This window comes from Labrus bergylta, chromosome 7, assembly GCF_963930695.1.
Source record: "Labrus bergylta chromosome 7, fLabBer1.1, whole genome shotgun sequence".
NCBI lineage: Eukaryota > Metazoa > Chordata > Actinopteri > Labriformes > Labridae > Labrus > Labrus bergylta.
The window spans coordinates 31,600,190-31,608,166 of NC_089201.1; the positions used below are offsets into that span (position 1 = coordinate 31,600,190).

A 7,977-nucleotide genomic window follows, 5' to 3' on the forward strand; every position below is an offset into this window, starting at 1 on the left:
CAGCTGCACAGAAACTGCACGTTGTCGACATCGCTGAACACAATATAAATCCTCACGCAGGAAAACAGTTTAAAGTTTTTTTTCTCTCAAAGAGACCTTAAAAACAGGGTGGGTCTTACATACCGGTGCGACTTATATTCCGGATTTTACGATAAACAAAGAAAAAAAATCATTCCAATTTCAACCATCAGATGTAAAAATGAAGTCAAACACTTTTCGTTGCAGACGATCGTCTTTTTATTTTTTTCAGCGATGTCTACAACGTGCAGTTTCTGCAGTTAGGATTAAATTAATCAGCTAACGCTAACGTTACTTTAATGAACTTTTCATGCTTGTCAAGCTGGATAACAATCACCAGACGAGTAACCGGAGACACTTACGTTACATTTTCTTACTTGAAAACTGAACAAACATGGGATTTTGTAGTGACTTACCCTGCTGTCGAGCTCCCTTCCTAGTCAGCGATGACTCCGACATGTTTACTTTTCAGGTGCTGCATCATCACTGTGGTGCTCCCGTGCCGCGCAATATCGCTGGTGCAAAGCTTGAAACTAACTCCTGTTTTTATGCATTAAGTGCTCCCACACTTTGGAAGATTTCTGTTGAACCGTTCTCTCTGCTCTGCCATGTTTAATATGTGAAATACCAGCTCTGCTCTCTCACGCTCTAGCTCCGACTAGATGTGCTGCTGTCGGCATGTAAACAGTTCGGCGTGTACGTCACCAGTCTGCGACATAGGAAGTGACGCAATAATCGTGCGACACAACGAATTGATAATGAAATTCGTTGAGGAGGTGGATGGCGCTGTGAGTATCGCGAGACGTAGAATCGAGGTGAGATCCAACATGGCGACGCGCAGTCACTGAGACCAAGAAAACAAAACACCGGGACTCTTTTTTTACCAACAAAACACTCTATTTCATCATGTAATGTAACCAGTAAATCCAGTTTGTTATTGATTGATTGGAGGACACTGACCTCAATGTCGGTTGTTTGGAGATCACTGGTGTCTGTGGATGAAGTTTTTTTCCGTTTGTTTGGGTTTGAGGGGTCTTGTTGTGGAGTGTCGGTAGCTGAATCCATGTTCTGTTTGCTGTAAAAGTGGTCGATGTAGGCTTCCAGGTCGGCTATATCGTCCCGCATGTGAGAGAAGAAGTATTCCGGTTTATGCTGTATGGTCTGGGATGTAGAATATTATGTGTTTTGTTGGTAAAAAAAGAGTCCCGGTGTTTTGTTTTCTTGGTCTCAGTGACTGCGCGTCGCCATGTTGGATCTCACCTCGATTCTACGTCTCGCGATACTCACAGCGCCATCCACCTCCTCAAAAACAGAGCCAGCCTGGAATATGCACACAACCACATTGAAAAACTTGAACAGTCAAATAACTCACTTCAAACTTCCGTCAGCTCACTTACTGAAAAAATGAACTCCGTCACAAAAGAGAAGAAAATCATGAAAGAAACTATCCTGGACATTCAAACTAGAAGCATGCGCGACAACCTGATCTTCTCCGGCATTCCCGAACACCTGAACGACAACCCCGAAAACCTGCTGAAAAACAACTCAGACTCCCACCCGCCACCGTTAACCAGATCACCTTCCACCGTGTCCACCGTCTCAGATCTCATTCCAATAAAGCACCCCGACCCATCATCGCAAAACTGGAACATTTCAAGCACAAAATACTCATCAAAAGCAAGAGAAGGGAACTTAAGGACACACACTACGGACTAAATGACCAATTCCCACGTGAAATAAATGACCGGCGAAAAATCCTCTACCCTCAAACAACAGAGACTAAATAATAGACGTGTCAGCTTGGTTGTTGACAAACTCTACATAGAAGGACAGCTCTACTGCGACTCCAAAACTACCCCATGGCTCTTCTAACCCACATCCCACCTGAACTGCAGTGACTAATGAATCTTTGACTACATCTTTAACCTCTCCTACCTCGCTATTGTCTCTCCAAAAACTCTGATCTTCTACAATGAAGGTCTATATGTGTATTGTTTTTGTGATTTTATTTACTCCCTCCCTCTCCCTTATATGTCAGCAGAACACACACACACACACACACACACACACACACACACACACACACACACACATACACACACACACACACACACACACACTCTCTCTTTCTCTCACACACACACTCTCTTTCTCTCTCTCTCACACACACTCTCTCTTTCTCTCTCTCTCACACACACTCTCTCTTTCTCTCTCTCTCTCTCTCTCTCACACACACACACACACACACACACACACACACACACACACACACACACACACACACACACACACACACTCACACACACACTCTCCCTATCTCTCTCTCACAGAAACACACCCTCTCCCTATCTCTACACACACACACACACACACACACACACACACACACACACACACACACACACACACACACACACACACACACAAGAAACCCTCAACATTCTTACCATAAATCTAAATCATGGCTCCACTTAAATTCCTAAACTGGAACATCCGTGGGATTGGCTCCCAAGCTAAAAGGATTAAAGTATTCAATCATCTAAATAAATTAAAACCAGATATATGCCTTCTACAAGAAACTCACCTGACAAAATCTAACAACCTCTGCTTAAATTCAACTGAATTCTGTCAGATATTTTCTGCTTCTTATAATTCAAGACAAAGAGGTGTATCCATACTGATCCACAAGAAAATATCACTAACTAATTCCTCCACCATCATTGACCCAGAAGGAAGATACATCATCTTAAACACGTCCATTAACAATACTCATTTTACGATTGCAAATATTTATGGACCCAACACAGATGAACCCTCTTTCTTCCATAGATTCTTTACATCATTACATAACTTCACAAACTCAAAAATAGTAATCGGAGGCGACTTTAATACAGTCCTCAACCCCACAATAGACCGCTCAGGAACTGGAAGCAGAAAATGGAAATCCACAGAAACAATAATACAATACATGGAGGAGCTTGGACTTGGCGACAGTTGGCGACTTAACAACCTAACAGCAAAAGAATTCACATATTTCTCACCACTCCATCACCCTTTCTCCCGTATAGATTTTTTTCTCATAAGTAAATCAGTCATACAGGACATAACAGATACCTCAATCCATCCGATGATAATAAGTGACCACACTACAATCTCCTTATATCTAAACAGCAAGCAACTCCATAAACAACCAACCAGATGGTAATTCAGTCTCTCACTACTAAAAGATCCAAACTTTGACACAGCTATAAAGGAAGAGTGGGCATCCTTCATGGACATTAACGACACTCAAAATAACTCACCATCACTTATCTGGGAAACCGCAAAAACAGTTATTCAAGGAAAAATCATTTCATATTCATCTCACAAAAAGAAAACAGAGATAGCACATGAGCACAACCTAGAGCTTAAAATGAAAGAAACAGAAACGATCTATGCACAAACGCCAACAGAAGAGAATCTAAATAAACTTAGGAAATATTAATTAGAAATGTCAGACATAATAAATAAAAAAACACAATTTCTAATCCAACAACTCAAACACAAGCACTATGAATATAGCAACAAATCAGGAAAATATCTTGCAAATCAGCTACAGCAAAAAAAAGGAAAAAAATACCATCCCAGCTATCCAAAACCCAGCGGGGAAGCTTCTCATATCACCAGATGAAATTACAACCTTTAAAAACTTCTACCAACAGCTGTACACATCAGACACAGAACCCAATTCAAAAGACATATATGAATTCCTTGATAAACTAGACATACCAACTTTAACAAAAACTCAAGCAGAAGCATTTGATAAACCACTCACAAAATAAGAATTCTATTCAGCACTAAAGTTAATTCCCCCTAACAAAGCACCTGGACCTGATGGCTTCCCCGCTGAGTTTTATAGACATTTCTGATCAACCATTTCACCACTATTCATCAGAATGACAGAAGATCTAATAAATTCCGGAAAAATCCCTTCACATATGAACACCGCCAACATCTCAGTAATATTGAAACCAGATAAAGATCCTACCCTCACCTCCAGTTACCGCCCAATATCCCTCATCAACACAGACATAAAAATAATTAGCAAAGCACTATCCACAAGAATCGAAATGGTCACTCCATCCATAATCCGCATTGATCAAACAGGTTTTATTAAAGGTAGACACGCAGACTATTCAACATAATTCACCAAGCAACACAGACCACAGAAGAAACAATAATAGCTTCTTTAGATGCCGAAAAAGCATTTGACCGAGTAAACTGGACATTTTTACTTGCCACACTTCATAAATTTGGATTGGGAAAGTCATTTATCACCTGGGTCAAAACACTATACAACTCACCAAGAGAGCAACAGTCACAGTCAACGGTCTAACGTCATCAAGCTTCACACTGCACAGAGGAACAAGACAAGGATGCCCACTCTCTCCCTCTCTATTTGCAATATACATTGAACCACTTGCTGCAGCAGTCCGCCATAATAATCTCATTAAAGGTATACAATCACCCAACGTAACCCACAAGATAAGTTCATATGCTGATGACTTCATACTCTACCTACAAAATCCACAAATCTCACTACAAGAAACAATGAATCCTTTCAAAAAATACTCCAAAATCTCTAATTACTCAATAAACTGGACCAAATCGACACTGCTTCCAATCTCTGTAAGGAGGTGGAACCTGGCAGCCCTACCACTACCCATTCCCTCCACCACTGATACTATAAGATACCTAGGCATCAATATCTCCCCCAAATTGTCAGAACTTATACCATTGAATTCCAATCCACTTATCAGAAATATAGAAGACGACACGACCAGATGGATGAATCTACCGGTATCACTCATAGGAAGAATAGCAATGACAAAAATGACCATACTTCCCAAAATAAATGACCTTTTCTCTATGATCCCAGCATGTCCACCCCCCACATGGTTCAGTTTGGTGTTCACTTCAAACACCAAAAAATACCGGAGAACTAGATGCACCAAACTTTTATAACTACTTCCTGGCAAACCAGTTACAAATCATAACAAAATGAATACTCCCCACTGAACAATCCCACCCATGGCTAGACATAGAACAGGAACAATGCAAAAACATACCCATATCAACCCTACCATTTATCAGCACTTCAAGTAAACATCATAACTCCTTCAAAAATCCTCTCATTGCTACAGCCCTAACAGCATGGTGGAAAGCCCACAAAATAATGAACACAACACCCACACCCTGTAAGAACACACCAATATGGAACAACCCAGACTGTCTTCAAAACAAAAAACCACTGAATCTCACCACCTGGAAGGACAAAGGTATCACCCAGCTTCAACACATAATTCAAAACAAAACCTTCATCCCCTTCAAAGAAATAACTCAAAAGTACAATATCAACAATAAATCTCACTTCCAATATCTCCAAATCCAATCTATCATAACACATAAATTTAACCTCAAACAAGACTACATCGAAAATTCAACACTAGCAGACACAATACTAAAACTCTCAACACCCACTAAAACTCTATCTAAACTATACAAACTCATAAACATTGACCATACAATAGCTCTCCCCACAGCAAAATGGGATAAAGATTCATCAACAACAATAGACCATGACACCTGGAACATAATCTGCAACAATACCTGTAATGAAGATAATAAAACTAAACTCAGTTGGGACAGTAGTCTGTTGCTTTCCACTGGATTCACTCAGGTGTGTCGGCCAGAACACCACTTCAGGCCTTATTCCAGAATATGAATAACAAGAGGGCAGATTTGGTTGAATGGCTGTTTACTTCTTCCTCATAGTGAAACAAAATACAGGCATCTCAGTGGCCATTCAATATGACAGAGTATTGGGTCTTGTTGTGGTTTTCTATAAGAAAAAGAATAGCAGAATATATACTTAAGGAACACATCTGAATGCTTCATCTTACCTCTATAATAACATACAAAACACTATACAGTAATGTAATAGGTTATAATATGTAAATAAATAAAGGTAAGCTACATGTCTCTTTAACCTAAAGTATTAAGCACAGAAAGGCTATCGTAGGCTTAACAGTCATACAATCATTTCCCTATAAAAATACTACGATGCTTTTATTGTGAAGCACGGACATCAAACTTTCCTCCTCGTGCAGAGAGCAACACAGTGAGCAAGCATGTCGGGCCGTGACGTCGGCTAATTAGCATATCCAGAATACGCCGAACATCTAAGCTCTAAACTCTGGCTCCGCAGGAGTTAACAACTTTGCCTCAACATTAAAGAACACACAATGTCACATATAAGACTTCAGGTAAGTACTCACTCTTTTCATTCACGCACAACCAACTTCTGAAGTGATTACTCTGCACACTGATGGCTCATCTGTCATCGACTGATGCACACTGCTCATTACTACATGATGTAATTCTCTAAAATGACCAGCAGGTGACACCTCTTCCCTATTGAGCACAATATCATCACATTAAACTGAACAGGAATCAAACACTATTGTAACATAAAGCAAAAACCTTAACATGTAACTTTGGGGCCTTTTCTACAATACCTTCTCAATGACAAATAAACCTAATCTCCAACTAATTCAGTATAAGATTAACCACAGAACCCATATCACACTTAAGAAAAAACATCAAATGGAACTTTCTGATACAAATAACTGCTCAGTATGCCCCCCTAACACCCTGGATGACTACATGCATGCAATCTGGCACTGCCCACCCATACAGCAATTCTGGAAACAAATCACAACTAAACTCTCTTTAATACTGAACTGCCGGGTTCCACTCTCCCCTTCACTATGCATCCTAGGAAACACTCTTTCAATCACACTTCCCAACAACCAAAAAAACACAATTCTCATTGGGCTCACTGTCGCCAAGAAAGCAATCCTCCTCAACTGGAAAAGCAGAAAAAACACACAGAAAACACTTTTGTCTCTGTCTATGCTGTGCATTGTATCATCGTGTCTCCCCTGTCTCCTACATACTTTTGCTCTTGTCATGTCCCTCACTCGTCTTGTATTGTTCTGCATCACCTAATAAAAAAAAAAGAAAAAGAAATTTGTTGCCAACACTTTTATTAATCGATTTTTATCGCTTCGTTGTTGCAGCTCTAGACTCTTTCAATCAAAAGAGAACTCCACAAGGTTTATTTACAGAACAATATACCACTGTTTTCTGTAAATGCATGATTATGACCTCGTGAGGGAGAAAAGATGTGGAAAAAGTCACGCACACGGGGAATGGGGATGTGTTTTTAATCACTCCAGGTCGCAGTGATAGGGGCTGCTGCCCCGCTGTAATGTATTTTATACGGGTATACACCGGATTTTACAGTATATCAAATGTGTTTTTCCCTCTAAATTAATTTTGTTTTTGCAACAAACTACTTTAATCTGTTCAATTTCTCCACGCACGCGCACAAACACAAACACCAGGAGTACGCCTCACGTTTTGAAAAGTTCCTCTTGATATTCTGTTATTTATAGGAGTTCAGAATCAGCAGCAAGCAGCTGTATATTAACATTTTTAAAACGAAGCCATGAGAAGCTTCAGTTTTGATTAGTGCAAGATGCATTTACAAGAGGAGTGAGGACAGAGGACCTTCTCTCTCTTTCTCTGAAGCTGCACGGAGCCATGAGCGCTCCTCTCTCTCTCTCTCTCCGTCTCACACACACACGGGCGGCTGTGTCTCTGTTGGTAGAGTCATCACCTCTCAACCGAAAGGTTGAGGGTTCGATCCCCAGCTGAGCAACATGTCTGATGTGTCCTTGGGCAAGACACTTAACCCCGCATTGCTCCCGCTGCTTCGGTGGCGGTGTATGACTGGATTAGTGTTGTACTTACTCTCTTTGGATAAAAGCGTCTGCTAAGTGAATTATAACACACACACACACACACACACACACACACACATACAGGGATTACAGTTCTACGATGGATTTCCAT

The 7,977-nt window shown here is 40.5% G+C and overlaps 1 protein-coding gene across 2 annotated transcripts in view; it reads left to right on the forward strand.

Moving 5' to 3' along the window:
- LOC136179610 (NLR family CARD domain-containing protein 3-like) overlaps window positions 1-7,977 on the forward strand; it is a 39,695-nt gene that overhangs the window by 11,856 nt on the left and 19,862 nt on the right. The gene's annotated exons all lie outside the window — the stretch shown is intronic.